The 22756-nt window shown below is 40.6% G+C and overlaps 1 protein-coding gene across 8 annotated transcripts in view; it reads left to right on the top strand.

The window, feature by feature from the left end:
• Positions 1 to 1223: 1223 nt before the first annotated feature.
• The window catches only part of ZMYND11 (zinc finger MYND-type containing 11), a 122511-nt gene continuing 100978 nt past the window's right edge, over positions 1224 to 22756 (top strand). For 6 of the 8 annotated variants that reach the window (XM_014783711.2, XM_004425428.3, XM_004425427.3 and 3 more), the window contains exon 1: positions 1224 to 1367. The gene's annotated coding sequence lies outside the window, so the exon portion shown is untranslated. Of the gene's footprint in view, positions 1368 to 1497; positions 1656 to 2039; positions 2059 to 22756 lie in introns of those variants that run through there. The other 2 variants (XM_087420888.1, XM_087420891.1) reach the window with 2 other exon arrangements.

The following is a 22756-nucleotide window of genomic DNA, read 5'->3' as shown; positions in this document are numbered from 1 at the left end:
AACTATTTTGGTCTTCTCCGCCTCCCCCCAACTCCCAACCCCAAACCTTTGACCTCCAGACCACCTCCTGTCCCCCATATTCACTCAGCTGAGGGAAAAATGAGGTAAATAAAACTGTTCTGAAGGGAAAATAGAGCCAAGGGTTAAATTCTAGGCAACACCAATAGATAAGCTATCTAACTTACCTTAGATAGAATTAGAGACAGTATCTGGAGACAGTACAAAAATTGATGCCTAAGAAATTTAATTGGAGAAAAACGTAGAGTTATGCAGTCACTTCTTTCCTAAAAAGTAAGCTTCGTTTTATACATATATGATGTTGTCTGACTTGAGTGGTCTTCATGAAATATATAGAACCATGTAGTCCTCTATTTTATAGATGACTGAAAAAGAAAAAAAAAGGTGATTTACTTAAAGCTATTGTTAGAATTCCTGGTCCAGCATTCAAACCAGATATGACTTGATTTTTTCTGACATCCTTTAACCCCTCTGCTGGATTTTAATGGCATATGTTCATGTCCAAAATTAAAATGAGTTAAAATTATTTCATGATGTCCCTTGAGATAAGCAAAAACCCTCAGGGCTATAAATGGCTGAAAGATTATGTTTCTTTGACTCATGTACATCATAGAACACATATTCAAGTACCACCCATTTCTAAATTCTAACTTAGTCTTAGAGAAGATTGATGAATTGGATTAGAATCCCAAAATTTCTTGGACAGATTCTTTCCAATGATTTTCAGGTACATATGTCCAATGAGAATCAGAGTAAGAAATTTTGGCTGATAGGCCCTTCCTTCCAAACTCCTAGTAGAGAAAGGTCATTAGGGAAAATATGTGAAATCCATAAAAGTATGCTTATCTCTGAGACTTCTCTAGTTAGATTTGGCATCAAACTAAAAAAGATAATCTACTTTTCCTTACACAAATTTGTAGTGTTTTCGCTAAATTTATAATGGGTGGTCCCGTCCTTTTCGAAGTCCTATTTGTGTACGTATGGATGAGGAATTTAGCATACCCCTGCAATTCCTTTTGATGACAGAATTAAAAAGATATTAAACCACTTTACCAATTTTGTGAATTCAAAAACTAATGCTTCTCAAAGACTTCGCATTCCCGGACGGTGCACATTACAGAACAGGTACGTCCCACGTGAAGATAGCCGTCGGCCGGGCACTGCCCTCAGCTCCGCGGTCCGAGCCTAACAATGCTGCGAGCGCCGGGACCTTTGTGCGCTCGGCTCTTGGCTCCCGCGTGCCGGCAGTACGTCGCTTTCACGTGTGTACTGCCATGAATGCCTGTGTGGATATGTAGGAATATGCTGAAACAAATCTGGAGAAGCACGGAGGACAGGACCGAGGGAAGGTGGGTGTGGGCGTGCACGGCGCCGGCCCGGCCGGGAGGGAGCCCGCAGCCCGCGGCCCGGCGGGCCCGCGCCCGAGCCCCGAGCCTTCGGCGCGGCCGGTCGGGCCGCACAGTACACTCCGGGGGCGGGCGGAGGTGGAGGAGGCCGGGCCGGGCGAGCGGCCGCCCCGCGCAGACACCGCCATGTGAGCGGGCCGCGGCCTCGCAGGACGCAAACTTTCCCGGCGGCGGCGGCGGCGCCCCAACTTCCCGCCCCCGCCCGGGCCCGCCGCTCGGCGCGGAGACACCGTAAGTGCGGGCGGCGGCGGGGCCTCCGCGCCCCCGGCCCTGCCGGCCTCCTGCGGCCGCCGCGCCTTCCCTAGTCCGGGCGCTCGCGTGTGATGTGGTGGAGGGTTGTAAACATGGCGCCCCGGCCCCGCCGGGCCGGGTGGAGGGCGGCGGGGAGTCGGCGGGGCGACGACGGAGAGCCGGGGAGGGCGGCGGGGAGATGAGGAGGCCGGGCCCGCGGAGCCGGGGAGGAAGGCGGGGAGAGCGAGCCCGCAGATCCGGAGGCGGGGAGGCCGGGAGACGGGGAGCCCCCCCGCGCCCCGCCGGCCCAGGCCCGGGAGGAGGCGGCGGCGGCGAGGAGGAGGCGGCGCGGAGGGGGAGGGCCGGGCGCGGCGGCGGCGGCGGCGAGGACCGGAGCATAATGGTGGGCAGAAGCTCGGCGGGGGCGCGGGCGGGGGCGTCTGTGGCGGGGACGCCGCCGCTTTGTGGAACCCGGGCCCGGCTGCAGCCTCTCGGGCCGCCGGCACGGGTGTGACCGCCGCTCGCCCTCCCGCGAACGGCCCGAGTTGCCCGCGGAGCTTTGTGAGGGGCGGCCGGGGCCTGCGGGGCGGCGGGGCCTGCGGAGGTCCGCCCGCGCCCCCTCGCCTTCTGCGGGCCCGGGAGGGGGAGGCCCCGGAGGAGGAGGACCGCGCGGGGCCTGCTCGGGCCGGGAAGCCAGGGAGTCGCGTGAGCGCCGCCCGCCGGGACGGCCGTCCCCGCACGGCCAGGCCTCGGGGCCCGCGGCCGCGGGTCGGGGTCCGGCGGAACGCGGCCCCGTGAGTGTGGGGAGGGCGGGAGGGAGCTTTCGCGGCTCGTTGTTTGGGAGCGGTGGCCGCGGCTGGGCAGGGCGGTCCCCCAGGACCAGGCGCGGCTCGGTCCGCGTCCCCCGCGGCTGGAACCGGCGGCAGCGAGGCCTCCACCTCCTCAACAGGTCCTCCCGGGCCCCTGGGACCGCCTGCGGGGTCCGCCCTCCTCCCACCCGGCGTCCCGTCCGCAGAGGAGCTGCTCTGCGGGGCCCAGCAGGCCGGCTTGGGATGCGGGGCTCCTGGGGGGGCCCGGGGACCCCAACTTCCACGTAGACTGTCCTTCACGTCTCTCTGGGTCAGCTGTGGAGGCGCTTACGGTGTGGGCCTGGTGCTGTGTGTCCGTGGTGCCCAGTGTGCGCCTAGTGCTCGGTGTATCTACGGTGTGTCCATGGGGCCCGGTGTTATATACGGCGTGCTCATGATGCTTGGTGTTACATATGGTGTGCCTGGTGTGATATATGGTGTTTGCGTGGTGTCCAGTGTGCACGTGGCACCTGGTGTTACCTACCGTGTGTGCCTGGTACCTGGTTGTCCGCGGTGCCTGGTGTGCGCACGGTGTCGGTTGTCCGTGGTGCTGGTGTTAAATACGGTGTGTACATGGTGCCCGGTGTGCGCCTGGTGCCCGGTGTTTATATACGGTGTGCTGTTGATACCCGGTGTTATATGTGGTGAGCCCGGTGTTATATATAGTGTTCCTGTAGTGCCTGGTGTGCACGTGGCACCCGGTGTTACCTACGGTGTCTGCATGGTAGCCGGTGTGGGCAAGTGATACCCCGTGTTACTTGAAGTGTGTGCATGGTGCCCCGTGTGCACCTATACGGTATATACTTAGTACCTGTGAGCTCAAAGCAGGTGGCCAGGTAGCCTCTTTAGGGAAGGGTGCCGGAAGGTTGGAGGAGCCCGCTGGGGTCAGATTTTTAGGGACCCACTGGGCTTGCTGAGGTTTAGGTCTGCGGTCCTCCACTCTGCCTCACCTGGGTGTTCTGCATCCTACAGTAAACCGTGTCCTATGGAGGCAAGAGCCTGCTTAAAAATAATTTAATGTTTGTTGAAAGGCAGAAAGTGAAACGTTTACTTGTTTTCTTTTAAACTGAGACATGTAATAGTTGTAGCTTAGTAATTATGGGATGCATAACCTTTTCAGGTTTTCGGGTCATTGATTCTAACGAATGGTTGGAAGTTGTTGGTGAGATAGTCTTGATTGTACTTTAAAAGTTTGAGTGCTTTCTGGTAAGCAAGGTCACCTTCGTGGTTTTTCTGAATTCTTATTGTACAAGCAAGAGATAAAATATGAATTTTGTACAGTTGTGTTATCGGCTAACTGGTGCTGGTTACGGTCATTATTTTGGTGGACTCTTCTTTATAAAATGGCCAGGCTAGAGAATCAAAGATCAGAAGATATGGGATGTGATTAGGACAGAATCAATAAAATATTTTTCCTGCTTAACTCTCTCTGTGGTTAACAGAGGATTTCTATCTTTTTTACGTGGTAATTTTTTCATAGATGTTCATATGAAAACTGAATCTCCCTTTTACATTCTGTCAATTGGGCAGTTTATTTTACAGTTACCTATGGCAAGGTGTTTAAGTAAACATACATGTAAGTGCTGGCAGCTTTACAAAGAAAAGTCAATTAAAATGTTAAAATTTGGCTCCTTAGTTCATACTGAATATTCCTAGGATATCATTATGTTGGCACTTTGAGTGGATGTCATCTTGCATGTTTCTGAGAATTGACATGTGTTTATTTGAACTCGTACCCTTTTGTAACCCCTTTTCATTTAAAGGGTGTTCAGATAGTGTATGATTGAGACATTCATACCCTTTGGCATACCTTAATTGAAGCTAATTAAGAATTTTAACATTTTAATACATGTATCAAATGCTGTCCTAATATTGTTTAAAGCCCTAAACCTCTGGTGTCATTTTCTTTACTTGCCTTTACCATCCTTCAGTTGAATTCTACATGGAATATATCATTTAAACAAAGAGGATGTATCTTGAAAAAAAAATTAAGGAGAAAATGGACAGTCAGACTTAGTCTTATGATAGTTAAAAGCTTTTCACTGTTTGAAAACTTTAACTTGGACTTGACATTGCATTTTTTCCCCAAAGGGTAATTAGATTTTTTGTTCTTAGAGAGGTCCATGGCAAAATGACTTTGAGGCCAGATGGCTTGGGTCTGAATCCCACCTCTGTCATTTACTAGCAGAATGACCTCAGGCAAATTACTTAAACTTGTCATGCCTGGTCTCAGTTTCCCCATATGAAAAATAAGGATGATAGTAATTGTACCCATCTCACAGAATTATTGACTCATAAACCACTATTAGACTAATTCAATTCAGTTGAGTCAAATTCAATTCAGGTTAATAATTAAACTAGTATGGAAAGGGGTGAAGCTCTGAAATTACGGTTTGGCATGCTCACATATGCCTTGTCTTACTAACTTGTGTTTGACTGTCATAGCTACCTCTGAATCTCTGGATTTTCACTTTAGTTATCTCAGAAGGTTGGAAAATAAGCATTTGTTATATTCCTCAGGGCTCATTTACTTGAAGCAATTTAAAGGACCTTTCTATCATTACTTTTTTTGTTTTTTTACTTTTTTCATTGTGGTAAAATGTATATAACAAAATTTACTATCTTAACCATTTTTAAGTGTACAGTACAGTGATATTAAATACATTCACTCTGTCATGTAGTCATCACAACCATCCATCTCCATAGTGCTTTTCATCTTGTAAAACTGAACCTCCATACCAATTAAACACTAACTCCCCATTCCTCCCTCCCTCCAGCCCCTGGCAACCACCCCTATCTTTGATGAAGAATATAGGTAGTTGAAGTACACAATGTGAGAGTTCTTATTTTAACCATTAGTTTTAAATTAATATTTTTATCTTTTCCCACATGTCACCCTGTCTGTAACTGCTTCAGGTTGTATGTTTTATATTTGCTTGAAGCAGATAGACTTTCTGAATAAAGAAACACTGCTGGTCACCTGTTCATTTGATCATTGTGGAACTAATCCCTCAACAACATGTTTACTAGGAATTTTGACAAGAAGTAAAAAATAACTGATTTGAGTTTAATTTCTACCTGTATCTCTTGCATGATAACTTTCAGTTACTTTCCTGCAGTGGCATTGTCAACATTTCAAAACAATTGAAATCTGCTTTGGTGCAGTGATTCTGTGAAGATCATTAGTGATGTGAAGGTTCTCCACATCATCGGTGGTCTGTCCTCCTTTGGTCTTTTTGTTGTTGTCATTATTATTTTTTGCGAGGAAGATCAGCCCTGAGCTAACATCCATGCCAGTCCTCCTCTTTTTGCTGAGGAAGACTGGCCCTGGGCTAACATCTGTGCCCATCTTCCTCTACTTTATATGGGACCCCGCCACAGCATGGCCTGACAAGTGGTGCATCAGCGCGCGCACCGGACCCCGGCGGCCAGCAGCAGAGTGTGGGCACTTAACCGCTGTGCCACAGCGCCGGCCCCCTCCTTTGGTCTTGATCTTAGGAATATTGGTATCCATAAGTTTATAACATAAGTGAATACCATGATAATAATATGTATCATATATCGTATGTTTACTATATCTGAGCCACTGTGCCAAGTTATGTATAAAATCCTGCACATGGAAGGTCCCACCTCCTCGTAGCACACCCTTAACCCAACACACACACACTCCCCCTCCCTCCCTCCCGTTTTCCCCTCTCCCTCCCCTTTTCCCCCTCTCCCTTTCCTTTTTCCCTCTCTGTCTCCCTCTCCCTCCCCTTTTTCCCTTTCCCTCTCTCGAGGAGAAGTGGGTAAACTAGGAGTTTTGTGTGATCCATATAATGTAAAAGTTTGAGAATCCCTATAATAAGAGGTAAAATGATAGAAATGAAGATAACGGGAGGGAGATAAAAATCCAAATCCTAAATACCCAGTAGTATACTCTTTTTGAATAATCAAGTCTTAGCTGTAATATTTTAAACATATGAGCTGCCTTAAGGAAATATCTCTTTGAGTGTGTGTGTGTGCCTGCTGTTACTGATTTTCCACTTAGAAAATTCTTAAAAAGGTATTTATTTGTATTGTGAAAATGCTGTGCAATATTTAATATCAAAACTACTTAGAAATGCAAGTAGTCTGTAAAATAAAAAATATTTATTTGGAAATTAAAAAAAAATGTTTGTATAGTCCATTATGTATTTAGTAGGGAAATTTAGCAAATTGTTAGACTTAGATATTTAACAAATAATCTAATTTATGTGGCACTACTAAATATTTAGACATTTAGTTAATCTTTTATTGTATTTTTAGGGTATATTTTCTATTCAGTAAATAAATGGCTAACTTTCTGTAAATTAAAGAAATAGGAATGACAAAGGTGATGGGATACTGTTATATTAGCATTTTTAAGGGATCATATTGGCTCTTATCTATTCTTCAGAGATGAGAGTAATATATTTAGCAGATCGCCTCATGTGTTCTTACACATTAGGAAAAATGTGTTGCTGAAAACTTGTACATGGTGTTTTATTTTTTTGTAAACTTAGCAATATTTAAGTATGGTAAACTAGTTTTGTTTTGAATAAAAGCTTTTATAGTTCAAGTTACTCCATAATTAATCTGTTCCATAAGATCACATTAAAATATTATATTTATTTTCTTACAATAAGTAGCATATGTTTTAATATCTTGAGTTCATTTATTAAACATTGTTGTTTATTGAAACTCTACTATGTACTAGACACTTGCTAGGTAACAGTTACTGAAGCAAGCTCAATAAAGTGTAACAGGAGAAAGTAAGTACAGGTGCTGTGAGCAATGTATGTGAGTTAAGGTACATTGTATTTGAGCTAAGATTACTTTTGAGGTCTTAACACTGATGATTTCAAATTTATTCTAATTTGTGACTTCATGATTTTACTATATTAACTGCCTGAAGATTTTTAAAAGCAACTTTGTTATGATTAGTAATTTTTTATGTTGTCCAGATGTTATTTAAGCATTTAATTGAAAAGTAGACCAAATTAAAATTTTTAATATATTTTCCTAGTTTTATCTGCTTATATGCTAAGTAAATTTAAAATATAATGAAGAAAGAATCTTCTTTCCTAGTTCAAGCATTTATCATGTAAACACAAGAGAAACATATATACAAGTATTTTTAAGCGGATTTGTATTGAGAGTTTGTCACCTAATACTAACTCTCACAATTGGGATTAAAAATGCTGTTTTTTATTTATTTTTTTACTTTTTATTTTGTCTGTTTTTTTATTTTTGTGTGTGTGTGGAAGATTAGCCCTGAGCTAACATCTGTTGCCAATCCTCCTCTTTTTGCTGAGGAAGATTGGCCCAGGGCTAACATCCGTGCCCATCTTCCTCTACTTTATATGGGATGCTGCCACGGCATAGCTTGAGAAGCGGTGCGTTGGGTCTGCGCCCAGGATCTGAACCTGCGAACCCCGGGCTGCCGCAGTGGAGAGTGCGAACTTAACCACTACACCACCGAGCCAGCCCCAAAAATGCTTTTTTTTTTTAATCAGGTAGATACTGTGGTTTATTGCAGGAGAATCTGTCATAAATGCATTTTGACTGTGTATGCACGTTAGGTCCCTTTAGAAGTTTACTTTGTAAGCGGTTTTTAGAAAGCAGAGTTTCATCATAAACATATTACTTCTGACAGCACCGTTTTTTAAAAGAAGGTGTCACTCATTGAGCACCTGCTCTACTAGGTAATTTACGTTCTCCGTTTAGTCCTCACAACAGCATAATGAGGGAAGCATGATTATAATATTGTAGTACAGTTAGAAGTATTATGTAACTTATAATAAGAGGACAGACTCAGAAGGGTTAAGTTACCAGTACCTGAGGTCACGCAGAATACATGATTAAATGGATATTTATTTGAATTCAAGTGTATGACTACCAAACCTGAACTCTATTTGGCTACTTTGTAAAACTCACAACTTCTTGGATCTTTGTACTGATATGTCTTCATCTTCCAAATGTACATTTAAAAGTCTGCAAAAGTATGAAATAATAAAGGAATGTAAAACTGTGCTCATTCTTCTGACAAAAGTAAGAGGTGGAAAGAAAGAAATATTAGAGACCTCCTGGTAATCAGAACGTTCCATATATAAAGTTCTAGTTAATTCTAGTTTCACTGGTGATGACAGCTAGTAATCTAAGAACAAGCATCAGTAATTGGTTCATTTTCTTCCTGTCATGATTGGCAGCTCACATTGTGAAGATAACTTGTGCAGGGTCAGGGCGGGGGGACCTTCAGTCTTTATTTTAATACTTATGTATATGAGAAATGTTTGAAAATATTCAGAATTAACTCCCACACTAAAGTATTCTTGTTGTATTGGAAGGGGAAGTCCTTGTCATGAAGAATCTGTTAGCATTCCCTCTGCTGGATAAGTTCAATTTGGATTGAAATAGCTAATTTCTTGAAAGTTGCTCTAAGTGCAGAGGCTTCAGAATTCGGTAGCTGTTGACTGTCATCTAAAATAATATGAGAAGCATATGGTGAAGACAGAAATAGATCAATTGAGTTGGAGCATTTACAGATTCAGACCATCCTGATACTCCATCAGTGGGGATGTTGCAATGGAATATTAAATATGGTTTTCTCATATTTGGTAGCTATGGAAAGACTTTTAAAAAGAAATAATCTTTTAATGAAGGTTAAGCATGGGGAAGGCTCTGCATGGGGAAACTATCTCAACTTAAAAGCCATTATGAACTTTTTAGCTTTTTTGTAGATTCTTGATTTATCTGCCTCTTGATTGCTTTTCTGTCTCAAAACTGCGTCTGAGGAATGCTGTTTGGGAGATCGTCTTTAATTTTCAGTTGAGTTTTGACATGATGCCCTTCTTGAGTAAATATAAAATATACCTACTTAACTACCAGTTCTTATGGTAGAAGAAACAAATGAGATTAATTTATTTGGGATTTCCATTGTTATTTAAAAGATTTTTCGGGCATTTTATTCACCATTAGAGATGTTGTCTTTTTAAATTATAGAGGGTATAAAGTTTAAGGTGATTTATTTTTCTACTGTACTTAAAATTTAATGTTTTTCTTATGATTAAAAATATCACATTTAATATCACATTGTCAAAATACCGAATATCTTTTATTTTGAAATAACTACTGATTTTATTATTCTCCACATATATATTTTACACACATAGTCTTAAGAAGCCTTTCGCTTGTCATCAATATTCATGATGGATTGTTTCAGGTAAGAAACTTCCATTTGAATAATTTGAAAGTTAAATTTATTTTCTAAGGATTATTAAAATAAAACTACTTTTAGTCTCAGTTATTTTCAGGTCAATTAAAAGCTGAACAACCACCAGTCCAGTTTAAAGTTAGACTTTCTCTTGGTTCACTTGCATATTTTAAACAAATACTAGTTAAAATTATACTATTGTAGGGGCTGACCCGGTGGCATAGTGGTTAAGCTCGCGAGCTCCATCTACAGCGGCCCAGAGTTCGCAGGTTAGGATCCTGGGCGCAGACCTACGCACTGCTTATCAAGCCATGCTGTGGGAGACATCCCACATATAAAGTAGAGGAAGATGGGCATGGATGTTAGCTCAGGGCCAATCTTCCTCAGCAAAAAGAAGAGGATTGGCAACAGATGTTAGCTCAGGGCTAATCTTTCTCACACACACAAAATATATATGTATATATACACACACTATTGTAAGCCTTAGTTGCAGTAGTACTTAGATCTTATTTGTTCTTTTAAAGAAATTCTTTGGGATTTTAGATAACACATTAGGAACCAAGAGTGGCTTGGCATACTCTTGATAGTACACCCGTTCTCATCGTGACTGAGCATCTGAATTACTTTTTTTTTTTTTCCTTAAGAAAAACATTAAATCAGAATCTCTGGGGATGGGTCTGGGCTCCACTTTTTAAAATTCTACAGTTTTCTTTTTTTAACTTTTCAAGTTTCAAATTTTTATTTTTATTTTATTAAGTAGGCAGTGGTTATATGCCTTTTAAAAAATATTTCTTTTTGGAATAGCTCATAGAAAATGCAGCCCCTAGACTTGGCTTATAGAAAATGTAACCCCTAGATGTTTAGCTCTGTGTCTCAGAAATTCTTTCAAGAATCACATTTATGAAGTTTCCTAAAGAGGCTAATCAGAACAGCTTGAAAAATAAATGCATCCCAGAAGAAAACCTGAAGTCTTTTCAGGTTCCTCAGAAATGCTCCTATATTGTTGGTCAGGGAAGGTAGCTATCAAAGGTAGGGTTGGTTGGTGTTTCCTGTTGGTCCCATGTCATGTCTGAGATAAAGGGTGTTCCGAGGATAGACTGCCATCCGGTTTCAGTGTCTCTGGGCTTTCCCATAATTTGACTGAGCAGCGGCCTCTTGTTCTTGAGGGTCCTGGAGAAGCTTGCAACCCTGACAGGTATGGGAAGAACTTGGATGTCTTTCCATAGGCAGTCATGCAACCCTTGGTGGGGTTGCGTCTGCAGGTGAGAGTGAGACCACCTGAGAAGGTTTTTTGGGTTCTGTTTAGCCATCTGGCTAGCCATGGCCTTTGTCTGGATTTCAGGTTATTCTTGATACTTCCAGATTGGGGGTGTCATTTCCACTTACAGGTTGTTCCCCAGAGACAGGAGCAGATGCAGTGTCTGAGCTGAGTACCAGAAGAGTATGAGGAAAGAAGCTCTTGAGCTCTGAGATTCACTGTGACTCTGACCACTACTGGCCAGTATCTGCATTCCATCCTCAGTTACTGTATTTCTCACTCAAGTGTACTGAGGCTTCGCGGTGGCCCCTGGGGACCTGTAGAGTGCCTGATGATTTCCACAGGCTTCTCTTTGGTCCTCTCTAATGCAGTGTCCATTAGCTCTGCAGAAGCCAGGGTGCATGGCAGATGGGCTTTAAAGGAGGAGGGAGCGGCCCGGGGAAACCTCACTCAGCCTGGTGCTGCCTGTGGGTGGTGTCTCCACCTCGGTCTAAGCAGTGTTGCATTTGCTCTTCTGATCGTATGGCACAGCCCCATCCACAGTTGATTTCCCACTGGTATCAGTCGCTTGCTGTTTTTTCTAGTTATTCCTCAGGTGATAAAACATAACGTCTTACCTGTTTTTCAAGTATGTCAAGTCAGATTTTCTTAAATATACATAATTTTCTCAGTTTTAGATTACCAGGTACATTCAAGAGTTATATTAATTGCTGTTGTGAGAATTGCATTTTAAATAGAATATTCTTATAAAATTTGACTTGAAAGGATAGAGTGGAAAGTGTTAGATGGGCTTACTATTATGAGTCATTATTTGTTCTTACATAGAAGTACCATTTCATAGAATGATCCTAAATATTGTAAATAATAGGAAGGGAAGAGGATCTGATTCTGGATATGATTCTGATTCACAGAAAGTAGCTGACAAATTTGAATTCTACCAAATGAAATAGTAAACTCAAAACCAGCCACTTCAGTCTCTGCTCTCAGTCTCATCTCAGGGAGACCGCAGGCTCCATTCGGATGCTCTTTCCCTGCAGTGTGGCCTGAAATTTGCTACTAGGCAATAAGCTGAGATAATTGTAAACCTCTCCTCATTCATTTTCCTTCTGTCAGGGATTATAATCCTGTCATTCAGGAAATTTTGGAGTCTGTTCTTAGTCTAACTTTCTAGTCTAATCTCCTCCTGTTCTCCTAAGTAAAACTTTTACTTCAACCAGTCATTCTGTTTATTCTTTCAATAAATTTTTTAATACACAAGTAGTACTAGTTGTATTAATATTTTATAAGTTTTGCTCTGGTATCCTTCTTTCCCCTCCTCATTCCACCCCCAGTGCTGAAGTCAGTTTAAAATTTAATTTAAAATTTGTTGTCATTTGAGATCTATCAATTTTCATCTTCTCCATCTTATTGCTCTCTCACAGTGATCTGTCCCCTCAAATTAACTTCTACAGCATTTAGTTTGCCTGACTTATTGCCTTTTACTATTATTTAAACTTTACCCCTATAATTATTTTCCCAGTTTCTTGAACTAAGAACACTGACTTATAAAATTTCTTTATAATAGCTAGTACAGTGCTATACATAAAGTAGGTCACATAAGTGTGTATAGGTAGACAAAAGAATGCCCCTTATCTTTTCAGTGCCAACACGGTATAGGCAAAACCCAAATATTTACCCTAACAGTCTCCTTGCCTGTACACTGGTGGAGGAAAGCTATAGAGCTGGTCGGTGACACTGTATAACTGTATATGGGTTCTTGGAAACCAACACACATGGTCATCTGGATTCTCAGTCATACTTTATTTCTCGGATCAGCTCATCTTCCTCTTTCATAATGACTTATTAAACTTTCTTCAGTTTCCTTACCCCCCTCTCTCCCACTCACTCACGTAGACCACTTGGGCCTCTTTTTCTCAAGAGACAGAAGGCATCTTGTGGGAAGAAACAAACTACTCCAGATCTGCTCTTGCCGTTCTCTTTTGTCATTCTTTTGATCTGCCTTCTACAGATCATTCCCTCTAGCAAACTCTTACCTATTTTCTTGTTATCCTCGTCTGTACTGGCTCCCTTCCATCTGCATTCAGATATACTCAGACGTCTCCCACCATTCCAAGCAAACAAAACAAAAACAACAATAATCTTTTCCTGAACTCCACACCCACCTGGGTTTCTTTGCTCTCCTTTATAATCTTTCTCCTTTCTGAACGCTCATCAAGAGAATCATCTCTCCTGTCGTTTCTCCTCTTCCCAGTCCAGCTTCTTCCTCCTTGGGATGCTTGAAGCTTCTTCAGAGAGGTCACCGTGACCTCCCAGCTGCCAGGTCCAGCAGAGCCTTTCTGGCCTCGTTCTTGGCCTTTCAGCAGTTGTCCCCTCCTGGAACACTCCTTTTTTTTAAAATTTTTTTGTGAGAAAGGTCAGCACTGAGCCAGCATCTGCCAATCCTCCTCTTTTTTTTGCTGAGGAAGACTGGCCCCGGGCGAACATCCGTGCCCATCTTCCTCCACTTTATATGGGACGCTGCCACAACATGGCTTGCCAAGCAGGGCATCGTGTGCGCCCGGGATCCAGACCGGCGAACCCCAGGCCGCTGCAGCGGAGCGCAAGCACTGAACTGCTTGAGCCACCGGGCCGGCCCCGGAACACTCCTTTTTGTTTTTCGTTTCTGTAATGCCACACTCTTCTGCTTTTCTTGAGAACCTTTGGCTGTTGCTTCTCTGTTTGCCAGCTGCTCTTCTCCTACCTAGAATTAAACGTGAGGTGCCCCACGAAGTGCCCTAGGACTCCTATTCTTACCTTACTGTCTGCCTCCCTCCAGAGTTTCATCCCTGCTCATGATTTTAGTTACCACCACCATGGTAATAATTATTACATCACCCTAGATGCTTTCAGCTGGAACTTAACAGAAAATCTTGACTCAGACTAGCTAATGCAATCTTCTTATCTCATCTAACTAGAAGTCCGGAGAGAGGATGGACTCCAGGTGATACAGTCAGCAGCTCGAAGGACCGTCTTTCCTTGGTCAGTCCACCACCATCAGCATCAGCTTTATTCTGAGGCTAGTTCTCCTCGTGGTTGCAAGATGGCTGCATCAGTTTTGGGCATCTTATCTAGACCTAGTGATATTCAGAGAAAGAAGAGACTATTTTTTAGGAGCTAGGACATCTGTCCTAAAAGTCGCCCTAGCACACTTCTCCCTCATTGAGTCACATGGCAGCTGCTGAACCTGATGTCAGCTGATAAGGAAGATGGAATTACCATGATTGGTACAGAGACAATTCTGAGCTAAATAGCTGTTGGGAGTCTAGTTACTCTCTTCTGCTGAAAAATTCTTCAGTGACTTTCCATTGCCCTTAGGTTAAAGTCTCAAGTCCTTTATAATGGCTTATGAAGCTCTACATACTCTGGTCCCTGTGCACTGGGCCACCTTTGTCTGGTGCTACAGTCTTTCTTTGCTTCAACCTTGCTGGCTAATCCTAAATGTCCTAGAGGCCTCAGGTTAAGTGTCACTTCTTCAGGGAAACCTATATTGATCCCCCAAGTAAGAGAAGGGAACACAACCTCTTCTGTAGCATTATTAGCTCTCATAGCACGTGTACTCAAAACAAGCAAAATTTTTGTTTAATGTAAATAGAAGTTGACTGATTAAATGGCCTGGGTATTCTAACATAGAATAATCAAGAGAATTGATGGTATGGAGCTATAAAATGCCTTTCACTATCAGTTAATTATGGTTAAAACTAGTATTACATGTGCTCAAATAACATTTTTATTAGCTCATTAGGTTACTATTTTTTAAATATAAATACTTATAGAGTTTACTTTTGGAAGAACAATATAATAGTAAGGTATAACTAAATATATTGTTAGCTTACTATTTTTAATATTTCTATATTAAAATCTGGGTATGTTTTGGTATATTTGGGAACAAATTTTATACTTTATCAAGTATTATACTTTAAATAGATAATGTATCCTTAGGAGGAGGGCAGTTACTTTACTGTGGGAGAGGAGAAAGGCTAAAGCAAAATCTAATAAAGTGAATTATTTTCACCCTTCTTTCTCTTCCTTTCTATGGAACCCTGCTCCTCAGACTAGAGAGTGATCTCTAATTACCCTGCCTGCCCCATCTTCAAAGAGAGAGAAGGAGAAAGTTGAGAAATGTAGTCATTTGAAGGAAGTTGTTTGCTAGTTTGCACCTAAAGTTAGGCTGAAGGCATTATGGATATGAGCTAGCTCAGTGCCATTCTGGCAAGTTTTAAAGGCTAGCCATGTCTCTGGCTGTGGCCATTTTTAATCCTGATGAGACGGGATTATTTTAGAAAACTGTGTGCCTTCATAAACTACAATTAATAATTATATACATTTTTTAGTTTCCTGGAGACTTACTCCCTCCTTCCCAGTAATCTGTAAATTTACGCCTTGACCTCAAAATCCTTCTTAACACAGTGCCCTAGGCAGTTGTTAGAAATCAATTAGAAATGTGAAATGAGACCAAACTTTTTTGACACTCCTTTTAAAGATTACGAGAAACATATTTTAACCAAATCAAACTCAATCAGATCAAATTTTGAATCAAATTAAACTTTATAAACAGACATTGTATTAAAATAACAAGTACTTGGCAATTTAGCTATAGAAAGTGCCAGATTGATTGGCAAATGTAGTCGGCATCCACGGTTGCCATCCACTTTGCGAAGTGTAAGATAATTGTAAGATTTCAGACTTTCCTGCATATTTAATAAAATATTTGATATATTTTCAAAGATAGTATAAACTTTGAGATATTATATCAATTCAATAAGATAATATAGGAAATAAAATAAGACAGGAATGTGTATTCCCCAGTCCTTCTCAGAGGTTGAACGTCAGCCTAAATGCGTGCTGTTCTGGATGATGTTTGCCATGGGTGCAGGAGTGAGGTCAGGAACCCTCATGCTGCATGTCCTTGTCACCCCTTGAGTGTATCTTTGGTCATGTAATTTCTTAGTTCTTTCTTCTCTGGCTCATTTATTATAGTAAAATATATATAATAAAATGAGATTTATTCCTTTGTTGTAGTAAAATATCCTTTTTATTGACTGCTAAATAATTGAGGGTTTTAAAAAATTATAGTTAATTCTCATCTAATCAGAATCTAAATAATGGAAAAATTCAATTGCAAACTTTGGTCTAATTTCATAAATTAATGAGATGATAATTTTAAAGATAAATGTATTAGGAAAAAGATGTCAGATTGAGATACCACCTAGATCTTGTCTGTAGAGGACAAGATTGTCTTTGATTATTAATGTACATGAAAGTATAAACCATTCTTTGAGTAGTCTACCTTTTAAATTCATTCACACAGTTATTAAAGCAAGATACATTACTTTTAGTGTGAACTATTTGCATCGGATAAAATTGACTTATTTCCTGTTGTGTCTCTGCTGTTGAATACTTTCAGTGTAGTGCTAATATGTACTCTTAAGTAACTCATATTCCATCAGTTCTGAAGTATAGAATTGCTGTTTGTCGTTTTCTTCAGATTTGAAGTTTACCATTACACAATCTACAAATTATGACAAACTCCTCTTGAAAAAAAAAGTTTGAGAAATGAAGCATTCTGGTTAACTTAGCATGGGCTAGTATGGTTGCTATGTAATAAAGGAATGGCTAATTAATAATTTTTAATGTAAACATTATATACCTTATTTTGTAGATGTTTAAGTTCCAGGAAGACAGCAATTGTCATTTTAACTGACTTGTTAGGAAATAATGTTATGAGCAAATTATAGAATCACAGTAATCCTTGTTCTACCATGCTGGCATTTATCCAGAGTTGACTATATTTAACTGGAAATATTGTAAAAGCTTCAGTTTTCTTCATCTCCCTTCTTAAAATGGTTTTTAGGATGTTTATTTTATAATGTTATTAAAATAGCTATTCACAACATTTAAAAAGTAAAGATCACATTTTGTTATAATTACAGTCCATTCTTGTTATTTGCTGTAGTTATGTTCTGTAGTTGCCACAAACACTGAGTTAGCCAATAACTGGACCCTTTGCCCCCAAGGGAAATACAGGGTTAGGTTCCTATGAGCCTCTAGTCACAATATTTTTATAAACCAAAATGCCGTTTCCATTATATAGGTTTGTTTGCCAACATCCTTGTAAAAACAAGCCAGTCTCAGCGTCGAAAACCCGTTCTTATACATAATCTTTTTCCTGTATAACATTTGCCTGAAATTTAACATTTTTCACATAGTATCACCATTTGAAACATGTGAGCCAGCCAACACTAGCTGAGAAGGGTTTAGCATTTTCCTGACCCTGGGAAATGTGGCTGTAAATGTCTTTGGCTTTGAGCCTCATGACAGTGCTGTCTGCTACACTCCTTATCAGTTGTCATCTCATGAATCCATGAATTTAGCGGCTTTCCGTCTTCTCCGTAGCTTGAGCACTTTCCAAGTGGCCCCAGGCACAGATTGGTTCATCTCTTCGTGCACCATAACTGCCTGAACGAAGATCCTCGGACACACTTATTTTCTTCCTCAGGCACATGACAGCCTTCCCATGCTCAGGAAAATAGCACCTCAGCACTACACTTGGGGCCATTTTAAACAGTTGAGATCACCCACAAAAAGCACAAAAATATGAGAAATGTGGCACTAAATAGGTTGAGAAAGGACACTGTTTGTAGTCTGAGCTGGACCAAGAAGGCGGAGCAACACCCTGTTCCACCTCAGCTGGGAACCTGCGTATGTCCGCCAGTGACCGCGAGAAATCCATGAGTATTGATTTTGGGGTTACAGATAATTTTAGTAAGTAGGTGAAGTCACAGATATGGAATCTGCGAATAATGAGGATCAACTGTAGATACAGTAGGTAAAGTTTTTCTGTCAGGGATTTTATGATGTTTTTCATTTTCGTATCTTTTAATTCTTATTTCATTTTATAAAAAAAATTTGTACTGAATTTCATGGCTAGAAATCAGATCTAAGAAAATTCCTCTTATTTTGTGTTCTAGTAATTGGACATTTTTTCCCTGTAGTTTTATGTGTTTTTCCAACCTAGGTAAATTTGGCTTTACAAGAAAGATTAGGATTTTTTTTTTTTTCGGAAGGCATTTCATATGAGTAAAAAATTAGATGTTCTTTAAAGAGACTGAAATTGTTTTGGTATGTGTTTTTTAAATTTTAAGTTGAGAAAGGTGATTGATACCAAGGGCAAAAATCTTAAAGGAAAAGATTGATGAATTTGATTGTGTAAAAATTTAAAACTGAAAAAAACAAAGAAGGAAAGTGGAACAATATTGGCATCATAAATAATAACCCAAAGGGTGTTATTCTTCAGGTGTATAAAGAATTTTAAAGAATCATTAAGAAAATGGCAAACAGTACAATAGGAAGTAGAGAAAACAAACAAGCACTTTTTTAAAGAGCCACAAAGGTAAAAAAAAACTATTTATTGGAAAAGATGTTTGGCCTCAGTAGCAATCTTAAGAAAAGCAAATTAAAACAGGTTACAATTTTTGCACTTTTGGTTTTGGCTAAAATTAAAACAAGACTAAAATATCTAAAAAGACCACTTAGTTATATCTTAGTTAATATCTGTAATACAGTCAGGTACCGCGTAATGACGTTATGGTCAACAACGGACCACATATGTGACGACGGTCCCATAAGATTAGTACCACATAGCCTAGTTGTATAATAGGCTATACCATCTAGATTTCTGTAAGTACACTCGATGATGTTTGCACAACCACACACTTCTCAGAATGTATCCCTGTCATTAAGTGACACACGACTGTAGTTATGATCTAAAAACCCTTTATTCAGAGGAGAGCTTCCACCCTCTTCCACCATGACCAAACAGGTCCTCCCTGGGAGACTATCTGTCATCAGAGTGGTCTGATATTTTGGTGGACAACACAAACAGTTTTAAAAGGAAAAGAGTCATTTGAGAAACGTGCAAACTAAAAAGAAATCACTGTGTCATTGAGTGGTAAGCTCAGGGAGGGGATAGGAAATTACAGAAATCAAGCACACAAATGCAAAAAGCCTGACCCTTTGGTTTACAGTGGTGAGTTTGCCCCCAGGGGACATTTGGCAGTGTCTGGAGATGTTTTGATTGTCATGCCTTGGGGGATACTATTGGCATCTAGTGGATAGAGGCCAAGTATCCACATCCTACAATGCACAGGACAGCCCCACAACAGAGTCCCACGACAGCCCCGGGGTTGGGAACCCTGGTGTAGGGGCAGGCAGCTCCTTTGTAACTCAGTGAGGTGTTGATGTACCACTGCGTTCGATGATGACCCTGGGTTATTAAGAAAATATATGTTTGCTGTACATGCTGTTTAAGCAGCTGTGGCTGTGTCTAATATATGTTAGATTTCCAATCACATTGTATTAAGAAATGTGTAATTCTTAAATCACTTATTTGGAAGATTTATACATCTTATTTTTAAATAAGGATAAACTAGGCATTACTGTATTTTAGTGTTTTACTTACATGAGTCATGTAACTGTAACTTACTAGAAAATCCTTTTTTGTTTTCATGTGATTAATTTTTTAACATAAATATGCTAATCACAAATATGATACATACTTGAGCTTAAAGGCCGTTATTTAAGTTAAACAAAACAACTAATTTCTTAACCTTCAGATAATGTGAAAACCATAAATTTGAAGGTAGACTGGTGGATTTTATTCATTTGAGAAGTAGGATACTTGTGGAGTGGAGATTTCTGATTGATTGGTCTGGGTTTTCATAAATGTCCAGGAAATGATTCAGAGTACTTATTTAGTAAAAGCATAAAATAATTTGAGTCAAATTAAGAATACAAACAAAAAATACCTTTATATTATGTAGTTGACAGTGATTGCCTTAGGGTAACGGAGTTGGGGTAGGAAGGGTTGTGACTATGACTTTAAAAAAATCCTATACATGTATTATTTTAATTAAAATGAGAATAAAATTTGAATAAACCGCAGACCTTCATGTGACCTCTCATCTCTTTCCAGCTACTTATCCATCACCCCCTTTCCCTTTTTTTAGTTATTTTCTGGAAGGAGTTCTCTTCTCTATTTCTAGTTCTCCATCTCCCACTTACTCCTTAACCCACTCCAATTTGGTTTTGGGCTTTATTACTTCACCAAAACAGGTCTCGCTAAAGTCATCAATGACCAAGATTTTGCTAAATCTGGTGGACATTTTCCAATTCTTTTTGCTTTTTGACTTCTCAGCATCACTCCGCACTTCTTGAAATCCTATCATCAATGACTTTTGTAAAGATGGCTCTCCTGGATTTGCTCCTAGTTCTTTGGGTTGTCTTTCTCTCCTCAGGCTAAATCTTCTTAATCTAGTCGTCTCATCATTAGATGTTGGGTTCTTCAAGACTTGTCCAAGGTCTTTCTCTACTGTGTCCTCTCTTGGACCATCTCTACAATGATGGTTTCAGTTAGTGTGCTTATGGAGGTAACTCACACGTGTATCTTCAGCACATGCTCTCAGCTCCTCAGCACCCTCTCCATGTGCCTATTTGATACCTCCCCTCGAATGTCTAAAAGATAATTAAAACTTTGTAGTTCCAAAACCAGTGCCACACCGCTGCCTTCTGCAAACTGGGTCTTCATCCTGAATTCCTTATCTCAATTGAAAACACCCCAAAACAAAATGTGTAAGCCAGAAACCTTGACACTCACCTCTCCCTCATTCCCCATCCAAAATCCAGTCTGTGTCATCTTTTCTCCTCTCTGATATATCATGCATGCTGTAGCCAGGGGTAGCTTTAAAAAAACCATTATATTCTCTTTTTAATTAATTTTTTTATTGCAGTAACATTCGTTCATAACATTATATAAATTTCAGATGTACATCATCATGTTTCGATTTCTGTGTAGATTACATTATTTTCACCACCCAAAGACTAATTACAATCCATCACCATACACATGTGGCTAATTACTTCTTTCGCCCTCCTTCCTCCCCCCTTCTCTGGTAACCAGCAATCCAATCTCTGTCTCTATGTGTTCATTTGTTGTTTTTAATTTTCTATTCATGAGTGAGATCATAATGGTGTTTGACTTTCTCCCTTTGACTTATTTCACTTAGCATATTACCCTCAAGGTCCATCCATGTTGTCATAAATGGCAAGATTTCATCCTTTTTTATGGCTGAGTAGTATTCCATTGTGTATATATACCACATCTTTATCCATTCGTCCTTTGATGGGCGTCTAGGTTGCTTCCAAGTCTTGGCTATTGTGAATAATGCTGCAGTGAACATAGGGATGCATGTATCTTTATGCATTCATGTTTTCATGTTCTTTGGATAAATACCCAGCAGTGGAATAGCTGGATCATATATTAGTTCTATTCTTAGTTTTTTGAGGAATCTCCATACCGTTTTCCATAGTGGCTGCACCAGTTTGCCCTCCCATGAGCAGTGTATGAGAGTTCCCTTCTCTCCACATCCTCTCCAACACTTGTTATTTTCTGTCTTGTTAATTATAGCAATATCTCATTGTAGTTTTCGTTTGCATTTCCCTGATAATTAGTGATGTAGAACATCTTTTCATGTGCCTTTTGGCCATCTGTATATCTTCTTCAGAGAAATGTCTGTTCAAATCTTTTGCCCATTTTTTTTTTATTGATGTCTTAATAGTTTATAACATTGTGAAATTTTGGTTGTACATTATTGTTTGCCAATCACCATATACGTGTCTCCCTTCACCCCTTGTGCCCAACCCCAACCCCTTTGCCACTGGTAACCACAATACTGTTTTCTCTGTCCATGTGTTGGTTTATAGTCCATATTTGAGTGAGATCATACGGTGTTTGCCTTTCTGGCTTATTTCACTTAACATAATACCTTCCAGGTCCATCCATGTTGTTGCAAATGGGACGATTTTGTCTTTTTTTATGGCTGAGTAGTATTCCGTTGTATATATATATACCACATCTTCTTGATCCAATTGTCAGTCGAGGGACACTTAGGTTGCTTCCACTTCTTGGCTATAGTGAATAATGCTGCAATGAACATAGGGGTGCATAAGCCTCTTTGGATTGTTGATTTCAGGTTCATTGGATAGATTCCCAGTAGTGGGATAGCTGGATCATAGGGTATTTCTATTTTTAATTTTTTGAGGAATCTCCATACCGTTTTCCATAGAGGCTGCATCAGTTTGCATTCCCACCAGCTGTGTATGAGGATCCCTGTTTCTCCACATCCTTTCCAACATTTGCTGTTTCTTGTCTTGGTGATTATAGCCATTCTAACGGGTGTGAGGTGATATCTTAGTGTTGTTTTGATTTGCATTTCCCTGATGATTGGTGATGTTGAACATCTTTTCATGTGCCTATTGGCCATTTGTATATCTTCTTTGGAGAAATGTCTGTCCATTTCCTCTGCCCATTTTTTGATTGGGTTGTTTGTTTTTTTGTTGTTCAGTTGTGTGAGTTCTTTCTATATTATGGAGATTAACCCCTTGTCAGATATATGTTTTGCAAATATTTTCTCCCAGCTGGTGGATTGTCTATTCACTTTGATCCTGGTTTCATTTGCCTTGTAGAAGCTCTTTAATCTGATGAAGTCCCACTTTTTTGCGCATTTTCAAATTGGGAAAAACCCGTTATTTTCCAAAGCTCCTGTTGGCTTTGCTTTTCTTTTGCTGCTTTTTCTCAACTTTCCTCCTTCTCCTCCCCCTCTTCTCCCCTTCTCCCCTCTCCCCCTTTGTCCCCTCCCTCTCCCCTTCTGCCTCCCCTTCTCCTACCCCTCCTTCTCCTGCCCCCACC

This window comes from Ceratotherium simum, chromosome 32, assembly GCF_057802395.1.
Source record: "Ceratotherium simum simum isolate JZ-2026a chromosome 32, ASM5780239v1, whole genome shotgun sequence".
Taxonomy (NCBI): Eukaryota; Metazoa; Chordata; class Mammalia; order Perissodactyla; family Rhinocerotidae; genus Ceratotherium; species Ceratotherium simum.
The sequence above is the reverse complement of the archived record's forward strand: the minus strand, read 5'-3'. Positions and strand labels throughout refer to the sequence as shown.